Source organism: Hordeum vulgare, chromosome 1H, assembly GCF_904849725.1.
Source record: "Hordeum vulgare subsp. vulgare chromosome 1H, MorexV3_pseudomolecules_assembly, whole genome shotgun sequence".
Lineage (NCBI taxonomy): Eukaryota > Viridiplantae > Streptophyta > Magnoliopsida > Poales > Poaceae > Hordeum > Hordeum vulgare.
In genome coordinates, this window is record NC_058518.1 from 48,303,546 (window position 1) to 48,324,975 (window position 21,430).

At 44.5% G+C, this 21,430-nt stretch overlaps 1 pseudogene across 1 annotated transcript; it reads right to left on the reverse strand.

Annotated features, from left to right (window-relative positions):
- Positions 1 to 12,128: 12,128 nt before the first annotated feature.
- LOC123416415 lies at positions 12,129 to 14,810 on the reverse strand (annotated as a pseudogene). Its single transcript, XR_006616123.1, has one exon. The product of XR_006616123.1 is annotated as a probable leucine-rich repeat receptor-like protein kinase At1g35710 (transcript).
- Positions 14,811 to 21,430: the final 6,620 nt, after the last annotated feature.

The following is a 21,430-nucleotide window of genomic DNA, read 5'->3' on the forward strand; positions in this document are numbered from 1 at the left end:
ATCATTCATGGAGACATGCATAGCTTTTAAAGTTTCATCCAAGTTGACCTTGGGAGGAGCACATCTAACTTTCAAAGCATCAATATCACAAGACATCCTATCAACGCTCTTAGCCAAATCGTTTATTTTGAGTAGTTTTTCCATAAGTGTTCAATAGATTTTAAAGTTTCATCCAAGTTGACCTTGATGAACTCTTTGATATTACTCTCTAAATCCAAGGGTAATTTGTTGTGATTTACATAAGTGTTGTTGTAGGAATTTCCATAATTGTTAGAGGAGTTACTAGGAAAAGGCCTAGGAACATAGTTTCCTCTAAAAGCATTGTTGTTGCCAAAATTGTTCCTACCAACAAAATTAACGTCCAAACTAGCGTTGCTACTCTCAATCAAGGAAGATAGTGGCATGTCATTAGGATCTAAAGGAGCATTTCTACTAGCAACAAAATTCATCAACTCGTCCATCTTAGCACTAAGCGAGTTAATTTCTTCTATAGCGTGTACCTTTTTGCTAGCAGGTGACCTTTGAGTGTGCCACTGAGAGTAGTTGGTCATGATATTGTCTAGGAGTTTTGTAGCGTCTCCTAACGTGATTTCCATGAACGTTCCACCTGAGGCGGAGTCCAAGATATTGCGAGAAGAAAAATTCAAACCAGCGTAAAAGATTTGTATAATCATCCACAAACTCAAGCCATGAGCGGGGCAATTTCTAATCATTAACTTCATCCTCTCCCAAGATTGTGCAACGTGTTCATGATCAAGTTGCTTGAAATTCATGATATCGTTACGTAGGGAGATAATCTTAGCCGGCGGAAAATACTTGGATATGTAAGCATCTTTGCACTTATCCCAAGAATCGATACTATTTTTAGGCAAAGAAGAAAACCAAGTTTTTGCGCGATCTCGCAACGAGAAAGGAAAAAGCTTCAACTTAATTACGTCATTATCCACATCTCTTTTCTTTTGCATATCGCAAAGTTCAATGAAGGTATTGAGATGGGATGCGGCATCTTCACTAGGAAGGCCAGAGAATTGCTCTTTCATAACAAGATTCAGCAAGGCAGCGTTTATTTCATACGATTCCGCACTAGTGGCGGGAGCAATCTGAGTACTAATAAAATCATTATTATTGGTACTCGAGAAGTCGCAAAGTTTGGTGTTTTCAGCCATGATGACTTCAACAAACCAACAAGAGCACAAGAAAGCAAGAAAACTGGCAAAGGAAAACGGCAAAGGAGAAAGGCAAAAAAGGCAAAAGAAAATGGCAAGGGAGAAAGGCAAAAGAAAATAGCAAATGTGAAGTGGGGGAGAGGAAAACGAGAGGCAACTGGCAGAAAAGGTAAATGCAAGAGATGAATTTGTGACACCTACTTGGATAGATCTTGACTTGATCTCCCTTCCCCGCGCCAGAAATAGGTGTGTTGACGGAAGATTATTCTTGTCTTGATATTCCTCGGCAAGCGATCCTCCTCCCCGGCAACGGCACCAGAAATCCTCCTGCTACTCCGACAATAGACCTTCCCTGACAACGGCGCCAGGAATCCTGCTGCTACAGGCTACGCCTATAGGGACTTCCTTGGCAAATATGCAAAGGATTTCCCCGCGGACTTGGAGCCTTGCGTTGGTGTTCCCTTGAAGAGGAAAGGGTGATGTAGCACAGCGGCAGTAAGTATTTCCCTCAGTTTGAGAACCAAGGTATCGATCCAGTGGGAGGCGCTCATCGAGTCACAAGTACCTGCACAAACACAAAGAGCTTGCACCCAACGCTATGAACGGGTTGTCAATCCCTTAGAGATTGTTTGCAAAGTGAGAAATGAAAGCAAAAAGTAATAGAGCAAAGTAAAAGTGAAAGTGGAGACGATAGTTGTGAATAGACCCGGGGGCCGTAGTGTTCACTAGTTGCTTCTTTCATGAAAGCAAGTAGACGGCGGGTGAACGAATTACTATCGATAAATTGATAGAACCGCGCAAAGTCGTGACGTTATCTAACGCAATGATTATATCTATAGGCATCACGTCCAAAACAAGTAGACCGATACTTTCTGCATCTACTACTATTACTCCACACGTCGACCGCTATCCAGCATGCATCTAGTGTATTAAGTTCATAAGAACAGAGTAACACCTTAAGCAAGATGACATGATGTAGATGGACAATCTCATATCTACGATAAAAGCCCATCTTGTTACCCTTGATGGCAACAACACGATGCGTGCCTTGCTGCCCCTTCTGTCACTGGGAAAGGTCACCACACGGTATGAACCCAAAACCAAGCACTTCTCCCATTGCAAGAATCATAGATCTAGTTGGCCAAACAAAACCCAAGACTCGGAGAGACTTACAAGGATATCAAATCATGCATATAAGAAATCAACAAAGACTCAAATATAATTCATAGATAATCTGATCACAAATCCACAATTCATCGGATCTCGACAAACACACCGCCAAAGAGGATTACATCGGATAGATCTTCATAAAGATCATGGAGAACTTTGTTTTAAAGATCCAAGAGAGAGAAGAAGCTATCTAGCTACTAACTATGAACCCGTAGGTCTAAAGTGGACTACTCACGAGTCATTGGAGAGGCGATGATGTTGATGTAGAAGCCCTCCAACTCCAAAGTCCCCTCCGGCACGGCACCGGGAAGGGTCTCCAGATGAGATCTCGCGGTAACGGAAGCTTGCGGCGGCAGAAAAGTGTTTTCGTGGATGCCCTGATTTTTTCTGGGATTTTAGGGAATATATAGGCGAAAGAGCTAGGGCAGGGGAGCTCCAGGGGCCACAATCCTGGTAGCCGTCGGCCCCCCTCGTGGCGGCTACAGGGCTTGTGGGCCCCCTGTGGCGCTCCTGCCTTGGCCCTCAAGTCCCCCAATCTTCTTCTGTTCTGGAAAAAATTTATTTCGGGGATTTTATTCGGTTTGGACTCCGTTCCAAAATCAGATCTGTAAAGAGTCAAAAACACAGAAAAAACAGGAACTGGCACATGGCACTGAATTAATAAGTTAGTCCCGAAAAATATAAAAAAGGTACATAAAACATCCAAAGTTGACAAGATAACAGCATGAAACCATCAAAAATTATAGATACGTTTGAGACGTATCAGGCCCCCACAACGAGTTATCGATGTAGTACCTTCCACGGCGGCTCTTTGTCATGATGCCGACCTCATAGCTTTTTGACCCTGGTAGGGCTCCCTTTGAGAACTCAACTCCACCGTGCGCTAGCCCCACGGTGGGCGCCAACTGTCGTGGTTTTGTCACGGCAGATGTCCTCGTGAAAGGAGTTAATGAAGGAGCCATCACACCTTGGTGGTGACTCAAAGGGGGTAGCGAAAGCGAGACTCAGATTTACCCAGGTTCGGCCCCTCGTGTGGAGGTAAAAGCCTACGTCCTGCTTTGTGTAGATTGATGATGGTTTCGATTACAAGGAGGGCGTAACTCGCCTGACCTAGCTCTCGATGATTTCTAACCTACCCTATCTTCCCCAGGGACTCGCCTTTATATACAAGTCAAGGCCCTAGGATTTACAAGAGTCCTAGCCACGCTACAGATCGTGGTCTTCCTTATCTCTAAGTCGCCGTGCTTTCCAAGACCAGAAACCTCCATGGCGGTCTATCCTCTGTATAGCTCTTGAACCGCCATCCGGCTCCTGGGCCCCTTGGGCCAAGGCTTGTATTACCAATAGATGAGTCGCCCCTTAAGTGACCCGGCCCAGCTAGGGCGGGTTACACCGCAGGTAATATCCCCAATAGTACCCGTCCCGCCTATACACCATACTTCGGCTCCGCTGACTTTGAAAACCGTTCCCCCTTGTGTAGGGGGCAAGATAGAAAACAATCCTCCATAGATTGAAATGGGCTTCGCAGCCCAGAAACATATCGCGAATGGCAACAAAACCCGAGATATGAAGAATGGATCTGGGAGTGAGATGGTGGAGCTGAATCCCATAAAATTCTAATAAACCCCTCAAAAAGGGGTGAATGGGAAATCCCAAGCCCTGTAAGAGGAAATGAATGAAGCATACCCTCTCCTCCTTGCGTGGAGTAGGGGATTTCTCCACAAAGGCCTCACTATTTGAGGAAGTTAATCCAGAGGGGGAGGGCGCTAGATCTGAGGCAGGAAGATATCCTTGCACCTCCACATCACGCAGACGGAGACACGAAATGGAACAGCTTGCCTAGTCACATGAGAGAGGTCCATGAGGGCGTGAGGAGGAGCTTGGAATGCTCCACATGTCTCCAGGCTCTTTGATGTTCTTATCGACGGTTGGAGAACATGATGTGTTGCTTGTAGCACTCCTAGCTTATTTAACAAGTGGTTTTCGCTCGACCCACAAAGGGCATTTTGGTAAAAGGTTATTGGAACTGCATATCTCCAATTGGTTCACATGAATGGAAGGGTGCCATCAACCTTGAAACAGAAAAGTCAATATTGTGGGCCATGCGACGCTTCGACAATCGGGAACGTGCTTTGGGCATAATTGGAGTCAGCCGAACATTGGAAAAGAGGGGAACTCGCCCCGGAAGACGAAGACTTTGGAGCGTCAAGATGCTAGATCAAGACTGCGGCATTGGAGGCCAGTTCGGGGGATACCGAGGGACTCCGGGACTAAGGGGTCCTCGGGCCACCGACCTATCTCTATGGGCCGGATAGGTGGGCCACCCTGTGACCATGAGTGAAGGACTGAAGATTATGATGACATCGTATCCAAGATGTAAACGTCCTAAGTCGTGGCGTCTACTCCAGGTTATGATGATGAATTCAACATGTTTACTCCTTGATGTAACTGATTATAGGCAACCCTAGGTACCCCTGGTGTCTATATAAACCAGAGGATTTTAGCTCATAGGACAGATTAAGATCATTACTCCCAGGGTTTAGACCACATCGTACGATCTCGACGTAGATCAACTCTGTACTCGACACTTTATCATCAATACAAACAAAGCAGGACGTAGGGTTTTACCTCCATCAAAAGGGCCTGAACCTAGGTAAACATCATCTCCTTGTATCCTTTTACCCATCGATCCAAGATCCACAGTTCGGGACCCCCTACTCGAGATCTACCGGTTTTGGCACCGACAACCCTGTGACGCCCTCGGTTTAATTGTACGCTAATCATACACGCAAATGCGTACGATCAAACCCAAGGACTCACGGGAAGATATCACAACACAACTTTAGACGCAAATAAAATAACATCAGCTTCATATTACAAGCCAGGGGCCTCGAGGGCTAGAATACGGAAGCTCGATAAACACACGAGTTAGCGGAAGCAACAATATCTGAGTACAGACATAAAACATGGGGTGCCTTAGAGAAGGCTAGCACAAAAGATACAACGATCGAACGAGGCGAGGCCTCCTGTCTGGGAACCTCCTAACTACTCCTGATCAACAGCGGCCTCCACGAAGATGACACCATCGGGTAGGCAGGCGTCGGCAGGAAACTCCACTCCTGGGCTCCATCATCTGGTCGCAGCAAACAGATCAAGGGGACAAGGGGGGAGCAAAGCAGCGGTGAGTACTCATCCAAAGTACTCGCAAGTCTTACATCAGAACTAATCTAAATATGCATCAGTATCAAGAAGGGGGTGTTATATGTGGACTGACTGCAGCAATGCGAGAATAGAGAGAGAAGGCCTAGTCCTATCGAAGACTAGCATCTTCAGGGTCTTGCAGCAATAGACGAGAGTAGAACAGGGGTAAAACAATAATAGTCATATTGTTGCAGCAAAATTAAAGTGAGGTCACGCCTAAAGATCCTCCCTCGACTCCCTGCGAGGAAGCAATCCCGAGGCAAACTAAATCCAGTTAAGTAACAATTGTAGTTGTAAAAGATCGGGGCACAACTCCAAGTCGTCCTATAACCGTGGACACGGCTATCCGAATAGTTAATTTTTATCCCTGCAGGGGTTCACCACATGTCCCATCACGCTCGATAACACTCTGGCCGGACATACTTTTCTGGGTCCTGCCCGGCCTCGGAATATCGACACGTCGCAGCCCCACCTAAGACTAATCAGAGAGGCCAGCCCGCCGGTCTAACTCCTAAGCACAAAGGGTTCGTGGGCCCAGTTCCCCTTCGCGCTCCTGCACGTGGCGTGGGCGGCCGACGTCAGTCCTAGCATCCCTTAATCACAAGAGCGATGCATCTCGGGACCACTCGGGCGCGCGCCGCTACATTGCTGGCATCTGAAAAGCTTCGGCTGATACCGCGACGCCGAGTACCCATAATTCTTCCCGCGTAGCCGGTTAGTGCGAAAAGGTCTCCGACCAACCTAGATCAAATACCGAAATCCATTAACATTTTAATTAGGCCAACAACACAGTCTCATGGGAATCCACCCGTCTTACAACTAATCACCAAAGATCCCAGTAACATGGTCGAGTAACTGTGTGGTTGTCACATCGGGGGGAATCCGAGGTATCACCCTCGTTGGATTCCGAACGATGTACCCGTCAAGGTGGGCTTAGAGGAATCACCCTCGGGGGTCCCACACTTGAGGGGTTGCACGACAGAGGCGTCATCGGGAATGGTGAAAGAGGAATCACCCTCGATAACCACGACCGACTAGCTATACTACAGAGATATCATCATGAGTACTTAGCGAGGTGTCACCCTCGGTACCGATAGTATCTCTGTAGCATCGTACAACGAAGGGGGTGTATGTGCTGTGTCGGGTCTGGCTCGTCGATCAGAGATCGAGATTTGAAAACAAGCGGGGCAACTGGACTACGGGGTCAGAGGGGGTGACTGCTCCACCTGTACTAAGCAGATTTAAAGTACATGACTGAAAGTAGCAGTTCATCAAAAATAGGCTATGCATCAGATATAGGAGCTAACTACAACAGTAGCAAAATACTAATGCAAGCAGTAGGAAGAAAGACATAGGCGATATAGGAATGATCAGGGGGGGGGTTGCTTGCCTTGCTGCTCTGCGACAAAGGACTGATCGGCAAGGTCGTAGATGTACCCGGCAGCAGCGTCAGTCTCGGGGTCTACCGATAAGAAGAGGGGGAAGAAACAATAAATAATAGCAACGGTGCAACACAAAGCATGGCATGGCAAGATGCAGGCTAGACATGAGCTAACGCAGGAACATCCGTCATAGACGGGTCGGAAGAATATCTGACGATATTTTCCGGGTCTCGGGCTACTACCGGTCATACTGGAAATGATGGAAATAATCCATGTTTGCTATGGTAGGGACGCGTGACAGACGAATGGTCCGTGTATCCGGTTTCGTCTCGTTCTCCTGATCAACTTTCATGTTGAAAATATTTTGATCTGAACTACGGATTATTTAATATTAATTTTTAACGTTTTATTCAATAATTATGAATTAAAAATAGATTTAAATAATTTAATAAAAAGCTATTATGACATCAGCATGATGTCATGCTGACATCAACATTTGACTGGTCAACTGACGAGCGGGTCCCATGCGTCATAAACACAAGTTTTTAATTAATACTAAATAGTAATTAGTCAGATTAATTTGGTGGGGGGCCCACGTGTCATACTCTAATTATTCTAATTATTTATTTATATCAACAGATTACTAATTTATCTATTTAATTAATTATTTATTTAAAACTTCACTTGGGTGATTTCCGAAGGTTATAACTATTATTATGTAGTACTAATGGAGACATTTCATATAAGTGTTTTACTCTACTCCAATAGTACTACAAGGCCATGCCATTAGATGGCATGAACAACTCGTGTAACAGGCCCATTTACAGCACTGAAGTAGTTAAGACAATAAATCTTTTTTTTAGTTATCGCTCTTAACAGATCATAGACTTTTGTCATGTTTATAGAAATTAATTCATGCCTTATCTGAGGCTGGTCCAATTGAATAAAATGAAGTTTGTTATGTCTATTCTATATTCATATAGTTTTCATCTATATTAGGCCGTGTTTTGGTCCTGTAAAATAGATGGTCCAAGTAGCAGCAGCATCATAAGATAGCTACCGCTACAGTACCACTCGAGGGTACTGTAGTAGTGGCTTCAGCCGAGCAACGACAATGTAGGCACGGGTGCACGCGTCCTCGATGCAGCCCGATGGTGGCGGCGCAGGGGACCGAAAAGAAAAGGAAGGAAAGGGGGAGTAGCTCACCCCCGTTTGGAGGGGAGTGGCAGCGGGCTCGGGGGCGAAGCCGGTGGTGAGGAACGAGACCGGGCGGTGGGGGGGGGGGGGGCGGAGGGCGTCGGAGGCCAGCGGCGGCCGGTGCCCGCGGTTGGGGCGAGGAGGGGCTCGGTGCACGGGGCTTCGGTTGAGGGAGAGAGGCGCGACGCGATGATGGCGGCCGGTGGTGCAGCGGCGCGCGAGGCAGCCGGGCAGAGGCGAAGAGGCGCGGCGAAGGAGGAGGCTCGTCGGCGCGGGGGGCTTCGGCCGGAGTAGCTATCAGGGGAGGGAGGCGTGTGGGGGTACGAGGCGAGGGCGTCGGGAGATGGGGAGGGCCCGCGCCAGGGGGAGGAGGCCCCCGCGAGGGGAGCGAGCGGAAGGAAGGGTGCGGGCGGCGAGGGGGCCTGGCGCAGAGGAGGCCCGTGGAGGGGAGAGGGAGATCGTGGGGAGGGAGAGAGCCGAGAGAGAGAGGGGGCTCTCGTGGGGAAGGTGGGGGCTGTCGGTGCGTGGGGGTTGGTGGGGTGTGGGCTGCGGTAGGTGGGAAGGAGAGCCGAAGGGGGGCTCTCGTGGGTGGGGTGGGGCTCGATGGGAAGGGTGGCGGCGGCCAGGGAACTATGAGGCGACGGGGGGGGGGGGGAACGCAGGGGAGTGCTAGGGTTCGGTGGTGGGGGAGCGGTTGGGGCCTGGCGAGTTGGGCCTCTTGGCCCAGCTCGACCAGGGGTGGGGGTGTTTTGCTTCTTTTTTTTGTTTCTCTGTTGTTGTTTCTTTTTTATTTTATTATTTATCTTTTTTTCTATTATTATTATTCTCTTACCATTTATTTTATTCTTTTAATACTTTCTTTTATTCTATTTATTTTATTCTTTTATCATTTCTGCAATCGAAAACTTCCATCCATGGACTTTAATTTAAACATGATAATTACTTTGATTTTTATTAAGTGACAATCTAGCTTAGTTAAATATGATGACCTAGCATCATTAGGGTGCGGTTACTGTAGCTTAACTACTGGGGTGTCACAAACCCCCTCCCCCTTGCCTCCTAAAAATAGTCGAGGGGGCTAGGGGCTTCCTGTCACCTCTTCCCATGCCTTGGTGGCAGCCCCCCTCTCCTTTTTCCTCCTTCATATGTGTTTTCGGAGTGCTTGGCAAAGCCCTATCGGGATAGTACCACTACCATCGCCGACACGTTGTCGTGCTGCCAGCGACCTTGTCTATTACTCCGCCCTCGCTTGCCGGATCAAGGAGGCAGAGACGTCATCGAGTCGCACATGTGCTGAACTCGGAGGTGCCATCCGTTTGGCATTAGATAAGATAGGATCGCGATTGAATCGTGAAGAGTACGACTACATCAACCGCGTTATATACGCTTTCCCTTAACGGTTTACATGGGTACGTAGACACCTTCTTCCTCTCATTGCTATGCATCTACATAGATAGATCTTGAATGTTCATATGATTTTTTATTTTGTTTTCTATGGTTCGTTTGCCCAAAATTAGTCCTCTCAAGTGGTTTTATCATAAATCATTAAGACTCACTAAGCTATAATGGAGATGCACTTTCACAAGTTTATCAAAAATTGGGGGCAAATTTTAAGATTTTATTGTTGTTGAAACATACTCGTATGAGATTTAGTAAATCCCTTGTTGATATAAAGACACAGGTGAAAATTCATTGTCAATTGAGAAAATGGTTGAGGTGTAAAACGTTTTTGTTCTTTTGAAATCGTCATTTAATTTTATAATGTCATAATGATTGCCTTTTCGCATGTGCACATATCAATTTTAGTTCCCTCCTGCCACGTGCACCTAGTAGAGTAAATTCTCCAAACCGCCACATTTGTGCCTATGGTAAAATGCCGTAACCAATTTTCCTTAATATCACAAATCACCATTAGTTCTATGGCAAGTGACTAACGAATCCCACTAATTCAGAAATCAGCCATGTCTAACTATAAAACTGACCGGTTGTACCCACATCTCGGGACGACGTGGCACATTACACAGACAATATGCTGAGATGGCCGTGGGTTGCAGATGTCAGGTCCACACTTCTTCCTTCTCAAATCTACTTTTCTCTCTCCCCCCGTCACCGAACTCCTGTGGAAGGCATCGTGGGAGAGGGAGGAGCATGACGACATCTGCCGCCGCCTCTCCCGACTCCCGTGGGGTGGGGATGAGGCAAGGGAGAGGGTAACAACTTGTCATGAACCAGTGGACGAAGGAGGAAGTGGCCACGGTAGAGCGGTCCACGACGAGTCCCCCCTCCCGCGTGAGGCGGGCTGGGGCAACCTGAGGCGACCAGAGAGGTGGATCCATCCTGCTGGTGAGGTAGGGCACGACAACCTCAGCTTGGTCCTTGCCACAGGTAGCCGGTGTTCTCCCCTGCCTCCCAATCAAAGGAAAAGAGAGAAGGTGGGTGAAGGTGGCCGACAACACGACCTAGATGCGTCGACGTGCAACTGCGGTGATGGGTGGTAGGTCGGTGGCACAACATCACTGCATCCATGCCATGACATGACAGAGGAGAGCGCGGCATGGTGAAGGAGGTGTTCAGAGCGTCGGTGGACGGGTGAGCGGCGACAGTCATAGCCATTGGCACGAGATGGCGCGCTCGTGGTCTCGATGGGCGGCCATTGCATGCTGTCAGTCGGCTGTTGACGAGTGGCGGTGGTCGAGGGCAAGAGGAAAGAGAAAGATAGGAAGGGAACCGACGATGGGGCTTCTCGGTATAAGGTGCTTCCCGGAGCCGGCAGGGTTTCCGTGTGGGGAGGGGCGTGGCTCCGCTCGCCGGCGACCACAATCGGGCGAGCACCTCCGCCTAGAGAGAGAAAAAGGAGGAGGAATAAGAAGAAAAGAGGTGAAAGGATATGAGAGGCTAACAAGTGGGGCCATCTTTCACCTCAGCATATTGTTGACACATAATAATGCCAAATCAGTCTGGCATGTGCGGCCAACTGGTTAGTTTTGTGGTTAGACGAGGCTAGTTACTTTGTGATCAGTGAGATTTGTTAGTCATTTACCGCAACAGTGAGGGTGATTTGTGACTTTTCAGAAAAAAATGTGGCAACTTGCTACCCTAGCCACAAATGTGATCGTTTTGGGCAATTTTTATTCTACTAGTGACTTGTCTTTTGCATGCAAACATGAGCACTCACACATACAGGCACAAGAAGAAAACGGGTGGATGGTAATGTTTTATTTCATGGTAATACATTGCCTCATTTTTATTTCACACAATAAAATCTAGTTACAAGCCACCGACCTCACAAAAGTGAAATATAACAGAACTCTAGCCTTTACACGAAGAACCATCGGTTAAGATGGAAAATTACAATCAGGAATGAATAATCCTCTGAGCTTGACGTTAACACCAGTCACCTACCTTCGCCGTCATTGCAGCAGCCACCAAGAGATAATGTAACCGATCACCTCTTTTCCCAATCAAAATTAATATGCAACAACGTATTTTCTTAAAGGAATACATGTCTTATATATGGTGCAAAGAGTAAATACCAATTTCAATACATGTTTTATATATGGTGTAAAGAGTAAATACACATATATAAATGAGAACACACGTTTGGAGCTCGGCCTTCATGAAGGCCGAAATTTTTGAAAACTCAAAATTCAAATTTTTTGGTTTCAAAAAAATCTGAAAAAACTACGAAAGTAAAAAAGGATGTTACGTGTATGTGTGTAAAATTATAGAATGAGATACCTTAAAATACGATGTGCACAAAATAAATAAATTCATGGTCCAAAACGACGAATGGAGTCATGTGTCAAAAAGCATCAGATTTGTCTTTTTTATACAACCCTCATTTCAATGTATTTTTTTCTGAAAATTTACACACATGTGTGTTACGTCCTCACTTATCTCTGTATTTTTTTCAATTTTTTTTTGAAAATGTAAAAATATGAATTTTCATGAAATATGAATTTTCATGAAATTTGAATTTCAAATTTAAAGGCCTCTATGAAGGCCGAGCTCCAAACGCAATTTCCGTTTATAAATCCTGTATGCATATCCTACACTCAAGTACAGAACGCTATATATAGGCACACATTACCGAAACGCTCTGCATCTTTTCATAACCTTATCTTGAAGGCTATCTACACAACACATAAAAAAAGTTCTCCACGCCTCGAAGAAAACTAGAGACCCAAACCACAACCAAAATCCAAGGACGAGCCCAGCAATTATTGAGTAGTAGAAATATACGGTTTCAAGTTCTGTGTCCAGTGTTTCCACAGTAACCGGAGAACCTTTGGAGCATGCGAATGCGACGCTCAACGGAAATCCGCAAAGCCCAGAATTGTTGTTGTAAATGGAAGGGTCGTCCAGTGTTTGGAGCTGATTCCCAGTTGGTATCTCGCCAGAGAGATTATTGTTGGAGAGATTGAGCGAACTAAGAGACGCCAGTTTCGAGATGCTTGAAGGAATAGCACCTGACAATTCATTCCACGAGCAGTCAAGGGATTCCAAAAGTTTGAGATCACCAATGTTTCCAGGGATGTGGCCTGATAAATGGTTTCTAGACAGATTCAGAAACCGGAGGCCCTGGAGATTCGTTAGCTCAGTCGGAATCTCGCCAGAGAATGAATTGTCTGATAAGTCGATACCTATCATCAGTGCAATCGTTCCTTGGAATGTGTAGCTCTTCATCTTCCAGCTTACATCGATCCGGTTGGCAATATATAACTGAGCATCTAGATTTAAAACTTGATGGTGAACTAGTGAAGTCAGGTTGAATTCTGTCTGTGGCTTCATCATGGATGTTAAATTGGCAAGCAAACCCTGCGGTATGTGACCTGAAAAATGGTTGGCAGATAGGTCGAGTAGTTGGAGATGTGAGAGCTGTGATAGTTGCAAGGGAATGCTACCACTAAACAAGTTCGACCGCAGCCGGAGGATCCTTAGGGAAGGAAGTTTTGAACCTATCCATGATGGAATTTGGCTGGAAAAGTAGTTCTCACCGATATCAAGGACAATCAGCTGCTTGCACTTCTGTATTATAGCTGGGAACCCACCTGTGAAACTGTTATCTGCCAAATGCAACGATTCCAACGACGATAAGTTAGCGGATCCAGCTGACGGAACCTTCCCGGAGAAACCATTGCTAGACAGATCAAGGAACAATAGATTCTGGAAGTCCCACAGGCAGTTAGGGAGCTCACCCCACAGTTGGTTGCCAGATAAATCCAACATTTCCAGTGAAGTGATGTCGCAGAATGTCCGGGGGAAGCTCCCCGAGAAACTATTGTTGGCAAAGGCAGCCACGAGCAATTTCTTACTGCCTATGCTTGGGATTGTACCAGTGAACTTGTTGTTACTGAAGTCAACACTGTACAGATCCTTGAACGATGAAATCGCTGCAGGCAGCTCACCCTCCAGCTGGTTATCGTTGAGGTCGAGGCCTTGTAGTAACGACATGGTACCGACTTCAGGGGGCACCGAGCCGGTGAGTTCATTGAAGTACAGAGCCATGACGACAAGCAGCTTCAGGTTTCCAATGGAAGGAGGGATGGGTCCGGATAGCGAGTTCCTCCCCAAATCGAGCATCTTGAGGCCAGTCAAGCTGCCGATCTCCGCCGGGATGACGCCGGTGAGGTTGTTGGCCTCAAGCGACAAGAACCGCAGCTTGGCTGCTTTGCCGATCTCCGGCGGTATGCCTCCCGTGAACGAATTGTAGTGAAGGAAGAACAGAGTTACCTCAGGCCAGCTGGTGAAGAGCTCAGCTGGAATCAGACCCGAGAGGTTGTTTCTTGACAGGTAGAGCTCCTTCATCTTGGTCATGCCGGCGAAGGACGGTGGCAGCTCGCCGGAGAGGCTGTTCCTGGACAGGTCCAAGAATCTGAGAGCTGTCAGGCGTCCCAACCCCGTCGGAATCGTGCCGACGAGCCGCACGGCCTGCAGGTCCAGCCGCCGCAGCGCGGCGAGCTTGGCGAGGGACCCGGGGATCCGCCCTCCGAGCGGGTTGTTGCGCAGAACAAGAGCTCGCAGGCCGCGCAGCGTCCCGAGGGCCGCCGGTATGCCGCCGGTGAGGTCGTTGCTCGAAAGGTCGAGCGAGGCAAGCGATGTCAGGAGGGAGACGTTGACGGGGATGGCGCCCGCGAGATGGTTGCCGCTGAGGTTGAGGCTGGCGAGCGCCGGTAACGCGGAGAAGTCCAGGGCGTCGAGCGTGCCTGCGACCCCGGCTCCCCGAATCGTCAGCCCGGCGACACGGCCGGCCGCGTTGCAGGCCACGCCGGACCAAGAACCGCAGGCAGGGCTGGCCGGCGACCACGACGAGAGCGGAGAAGCGGCGTTCCCGTCGGAGATCATGAGAGTGGACTTCCATGCCAAAAGCGCTCTGGCTTCGGCCTCGGTGTCGCTTCGTGGAGAGACGGCGCCGCCGCATGTGCATACCAGTAGCAGGAGCAAGAGGAGACGAGCTTTGGTTGTGCTCGTCACTCTGGATTCCATGGCATCCGCTACTGTTTGAGCAAATCGAGGGGTAATTTGCTCCTTTCTCCCTGCGTATTGTATTGCTGAGATGGACTGGCGACGATTTTTGGGACGAGCAGCGAATGCCATCGTCTGGTGTTGAGAACGAGTGGAGTGGCTTATTTGACTCAGACGTCCAAGATGGAGACGGTTCCGCGACGAGGTCTTGTGTGCTAGCTGAGTTGCTTCTTGCTAGCAGCGTTACCGCGAACGTTTCCTCTCCTCACGAACTTCTTCACCGTGCTATTATATCATCACTTTCGTCTCGCTTTATCTATATCTATCTATACTTATACTAATTTGTGGCTCTCTAAAAAATCCCACGTTAATTAGATTTTATGAGCCATTAATCTGATAGGGCCGAGTTATTACGGTGTAGATCAATTCTTGATCTGTTAGATAAAAATGATTTAAATAATATACATATAAATTAAGGACAGTTAATCTGGTAGGCCCGATTTATAACAGTTTAGATCTATCTAAACTTTTTTTGAAACTTACTATTACACATGCATACGTGAACCATTATACATTACCAAATTGGTCACGACCATTACACCTGTCAGTGACTATAAAAAAGTCCTAATTACCTAAACGTAAAAACCATTGTAAAGTAGTAAAAAAAATAGTCTACCGTATCTATTGTTGACGAGCTATAAACCTGCCTAATCTCTCCCTCAAAAAAACCTGCCGAATTAATGGCCATTGAAAAACAAAGTCCTATCCGTAATCCTAGGAAAACAAATATGTTTCCTCTAATCTCACCTTCGTCGTCGCAAAAACCTCTCCCTCTCCACGCCTTCCGGCTAATCTCGCCGTCACCGCTGGTACAAGATACTCACGCGAACTGAGCGAATCCCACGCCACCGCCCGTCCTCACGGTGTTCTTGCAGATGACGTTCAACCAAGATGAACAGGTACACGTGTTTACCACCTGATTGATCTCCGGTCCACACGTGCAAGTACACAAAGCTATGTTGATTTATTTTCCTCAGCTGCGACCTCACACAAAGGAAAACCATGCCCCTGATCTCAATGTTATTCCCAGCCATCACGTAACTTGAAATATTAAAGAACCATGTGTTGTATACCTGTACATGGGATCCTTAGTGCGGAAGGTTGTCATACTGTTCTGCAGGCCGTCAAGGTTTTAGTAAAAGTAATCAAGCATGAAACTGGTAGATGTTTCAAAGGGCTTCAGATACATTGATGCATTACCTCTCATGTGGTTTTACTTACTATTTCATTTTAAACCTACAGATTGGGCATGCAGATCGGTTTCCTATATCATCTACTAAGTTGATGTTAAGTAATAGTTTTGATATTTGTGTTTCAATTTCACAGAAAATAAGGAGGAGAAAAATCAATGACAAAGGACAGAGCTAGAGGCGCAAACACGCCTGGGTGTGGAATGTAATATGTGTGCTCCTGTGTACCACCAGCTCAAGATACTTCTCACGAATGCATGTAGGCAAATATATAGTTATATTTCTACATAGCTAACAATCTTATAGCGGGGACAATTCGATTATTGTGAGACAATCTGCATGTTATATATGGTACGAAATTCTTACTTTTGTTTACTACCTTTCGCATTATGCATGCATGAGTTGTTCTATGTATTTTTATGATTCCTACAAGCGTGGAATATATTTATTGCTGATACTTACACACATATATAGTGTACTCATGTCTAGATATGTTTAATTCATCCTTTAGGCGCAGATTGAGTTATTTCTATGTGATTGAGAAATAGTAGTTGGTATGCCATTTCACCCACCTTCTTATTATTGATATTTCAGAGGGAGATTAGATACAAGATTTCCTAAGTTTATCATAATCATATTTATATTTTGTTGTTCGTTTCAGGTGAATACATATCTTATAAGGCTTCTCGAAGAAAGAAGGTGCTCGACAGATTTTCTACGTTGCTTTGGTTCATGTTTCCCTCGATTTGTTGCATGCCACCGGGTCGTATAGTTGTCAAGGATAAGTGCTGGAACATTGAACTGCATTATTAGTTTGAACATGCCGACTCAACATGTTGCCAAGATGTTCGCCATCTATTTTATTAATATTCTTTGTTTTTAGTCACTACTCATCCGTGGAAATTAATAATGGTATAACATTTGACATCTTCATGGCACATGTTTAATAAGCATCTACGTTTTGTTTTATGTATAAGCATAACCCTATAATTAATAGTGTAATGTTTTAAAATTTCAGGGCATAATAGATTTAGTGACCATTTCATTATTTGGATTCTCAATAAAGTTATACTATTGGTACACAAAAGATTAAGTTTACCCGTTGAAATTTGTTTCAATTTTGCCACGTCTAATGTTTTCTATTTGGTTTCAAATCATTATGTTTCAAATTATTCTGCAGTGTAATTCATTCTTAAACATAAGAGCAAACTTACCTATCATTATAGATGGTATCCAACATAAAAAATATAGTTCAAATCTGACATTACATTTTTAACTCATTCTGAAAAATAAAAACAAACTGATCTACGACTATAGAGGGCATCCGTCACAAAGTGGATAACATACAGATTTTCATGACATAGAGATTAGATCTTTTTGGCATTAGAAGCGATTCTGTTGCACTAATATTTTAGGCGATGGATGAGAGAGTGATGTTTTATTAAATCCATTATTACTTGACATATAATTTTGTTTGATACGTGCAGTGTGTGTGCAATGCCTCGACTGGTAGTACCACAACTGAAAACATATCCGGGAGACATGACATGTTATATGGAATTGAAAATTTTCCCACGATACCAAGCATATGCATGCTGCTCTTTGCTTCATGCTCGACATGGAAAATGCAGGGGTGATAAGGAAATACATGCCATTATGAGTCTGCTCGAGGGGTTCAAGCTTTGAAGTGAATAGAGAACAAGGTGAAGCAATATAAGGATGTGACGTGCAAAAGGTAATGCGTAATTACTCCCAAATATTTTCTGGTATGTTGGTCTGCTTACAACCAAAGTCTCATTTTTTTCATTGAACAGTAAGTCATCAACAAATTTCTGATTTGTTGCTTTGGATTCTCGGAATTTTTTTCCTCCACGTATATTTATTCAAACGCAAAGTATTCGTAGGTCATATACTTGGTCACTTGGAACGATATTTTAATTTCTACATTGCTATGCTCATTAGGACATTCCCGTAAATCAATGCCGCTATTGTGTGGACAAGAAAAATTTAAGAATGTATCTTGATGTTGGTAAAAAAGCCGCTTGCAGGTTAGTCATTCATCTTCCCATTATTTATTTTTGTAATGCGTTTTAAGTTAGGTACGTAAATAGTGCATGAATTGACATTACAACCTTTATTGTTGGTGCCATGTAGGTTATAAGTCAAGTACCCACCTTGAATTATTTGTCCTTCCATATTTTAGAAGTTCTCTAATAATATTTCTGTGTACAAATTGAATAGGAAGGAACATCATGTCATATGCTTTTGTAGCTGCTTTCATTTGGGATGCTAAACACTTCCTAGAGAGGTTACTAAGTTACTTTAGGAACTTTTTTTTCCCTCTTTGACTATTATTGATTTTATGAAATGCATAACCCTCATCATTATTTTGATAGAAGGCAACATTATAGATGGCTCTATCCAAAGTTTACATGCAGCTGGATCACCAAGATACAATCGATCATAGGTGACATGGACTAAATACCTTGCGATAGTATAAATAAAGTTATTCTATGCATGCGAACAAAATATAATTCCTTTGTAATGTGAACAAGTTACAATAGTAAAAATAAAATTACTCAGAATATATTTAAAAGAAAACAGTGTGTAATGCATTTTAAGCAGAACATTACAATAGTTATTGATATTTCATATCAATCAGAAGAAGTTACTTATTATTAATTTAATTACGTAATGCCATCACACATTTTAAAGGTAGTCACCCCAAATAGGCTAATTTCATAATGCATCTATACTAGCCCGTGCAATTGCATGGGTTGACGACTAGTATATATAATAACAAGGACACGGCTCATCGGCGTAAAGACGTCCGTCTACGGACGCGAGAACACTTTTAAAATAAAACAGCACCAACCACACGCGCGTAAAAGACAATACATAAAAGAAAACGTCATGATTCTCTCCTTCGGTGTAATTAGTTATGTTTGTTTCTTTTTTCAAAAACTACACCTTTTAAACCGAGCGTCAGAATTTCGATCGGTTTTCACGACTCGCTTTTTTATGACATTTTTTTAAAAGTAGACCTCATATGGACATGTTTCGGCAAATTTTTTTTAGTGTTATAGAAAACCAATTTATTTTTTGGCCTAGTTGGACTACCTATTTGGTTGATTTTTGAAAAAAAAGAAAATCACACAAAACATGAGGCACATTTAGTGCTATGTACAAGTAATTGCATGTGTTTGATGCTTAATTGCCTACAATACTATGAAATTGCCAAAATTGATGCCTAGTTGCCTATTAATAATGATCAGTTGCCTATGATTGATGCTTAATTGCCTGCAAATACTGTAAAATCGCTCAGTTTTAACGTTCAATTGCCTATTACTGATGACCATTGCCTACAGTTGATGTTTCGTGATGCCTAGTTGCCTGCTATTCGTATATATTTTCCAGAATTGCACTCGAGTATCACAAAAAGTTAGTAACTTTTAGTGTGTTTTTGCGCAACTACTTTGCATTCAACAAGCAACTTATGTGTGTACACATGATGCAATTCATCTAGCATCAAAGTTGCTTCTATTTAGCACTAAGGTTGCCTCATCTAGCATCAAACTTGCTGTTGGAAAAAATTCTTCAAAACATATTCACACGGGATCTCGTTTTGAAGAGTTCGCACAAGGAGCCGAACGATGAAAACATATCATAATTTCCACACACGGTTTAGCTCTTAATTTTTTTGTACAAAAATTAATGCACATCCAATGCATGAGGAGCCGAGCATGCACATCCAATGCATAATTTAACCATTTCAATTTAAAATAGCTGACGACATCTTCCATGTGGTTGCTAAAGGGTGAAGTTAGTTAACCTTTTAGTCATGATAGATAACTAAGAAATTTTTGTTGATAGGCGACCATACTACGCACGCTAATAAGAAGTTATTTTTTTTAATATTAAAGTTGTCTCAATATCACCCCAAAGTTGCTCATTTTTTTATCAGAGCCTATCTTTATGAGATTTAGTTTTGAAGTACTCACTGCGACAAACACAATGGTGAAAACGGATTTAAAATTTGACGCTAGAGTCAACAGTTACAGATTTTAGAAAATTCTGAAACCCCAAACAGATGCATGCGCGTGGAATCGGAGATGGGTGCGCTGGGGACGGTTAAAAAGTGCAACTGCATTTTTTAACTATTTGGGTAATAACAATCAAATAAAGTACATAGTGGAATGATATAATATGGAGAGATAGCCCTCTTGCAAAATAGATCTTGAGATAGTTGGATCACACAGAGTGCATGCAACTACACTACCGAAGGAGAACTCACGCTACACCCTAGTATGTCTAAATTTCACGACAACACCCTCGAAAGGAAAGACGGCGCGAAGCGTCACCGCTGTTGAGTCCAAAGTAGACATGAGCTTTCGCTCGAAACCCTAGCACAGAGAAGAGAACCACGAGAATATCTTCAAGAAGAGAGTGGGGCCCACAAGTGCCATCACCGTCAGTGTAAAAGCTTGGAGGTTTCACTCGGCAGCTCAACCATGTGACACGAGGTCACCAGAACAATCACAACGATCCTAGACTCCCAGATCTGGATCTGAGCGTTGTCCATGTAACAGAGGACAGCTCGAGCCACCTAAGCACTAGTGCAGCGAAGCATAGCTTTGGCATGATAAAAATGACCATGCTGGCGTGGAAACCCGATGCTACCAATATGGCGCCGGTGTTAGAAAATAGTGGTGGCGTGGGAGCTGACGCCAATACCTTTGAACTGTACATTTTTCCACAACTTCTAATACATTTGAACTGCTTTTATTCCAAATATTTGATACTATCGATACATCGCCAAATTCTCGGATGGAGCGGTGATCCAAAATGATTTTGTCGAAGAGTATGAGCTTCTGGCAAAGCATGGAGGCGGCAATCCCGGTTTCATCTCTTGGTTCAAACAAACGATAATTATCAATAATGGACCATTTCATTTCGTGGTCTAACTTGCGGCTAATGCAACAATCGTTTCGTATTAAGCTTGTAGGCTAATTCACAGTCTATGGACGCCGAATTGAGACAAGCCACTAATGGTTTTGACTATAAGGTCCGTTTATTTGAGAAATACAACATCGACGAGTATCACTTTCGTACCTTTGGCAAAGAGCTATCTATGCCCGAACGGAAATCTACAAATCGTTGTGTCTTTGCTATCGGCGAAGGTGGTATCGAGTATTATGGAAGAGTTGAAGCAATTTATGAACTTCAATTATATGGTGAAAACCCACCAAACGTCGTAGTTTTCAAATGTTATTGGTTCCAACCGAATGGGACTTGAAGGACTCATGAACATATAGGGTTAGTCGAAATCAATCCAAGCACCCATTTAGATGTTCCCGATGTCTATATTACGGCTCAATAGACAAGCCAAGTTTTCTATCTACCGTGGCCTGCCAAACTGATAAGAATCTGAATGGTTGGCATGTTGTTTTTGAAGTGCCGCCACATGCTAGACCACCTCCTGCATATGAAGAGGATTATGAACCTCACATTAACCCAGACACATATGACGGAGAATTCTTCCATGAAACACGTCTTTCCAAGAAACATTTCAAGAACCGCTATGCTTCACTCCAGAACA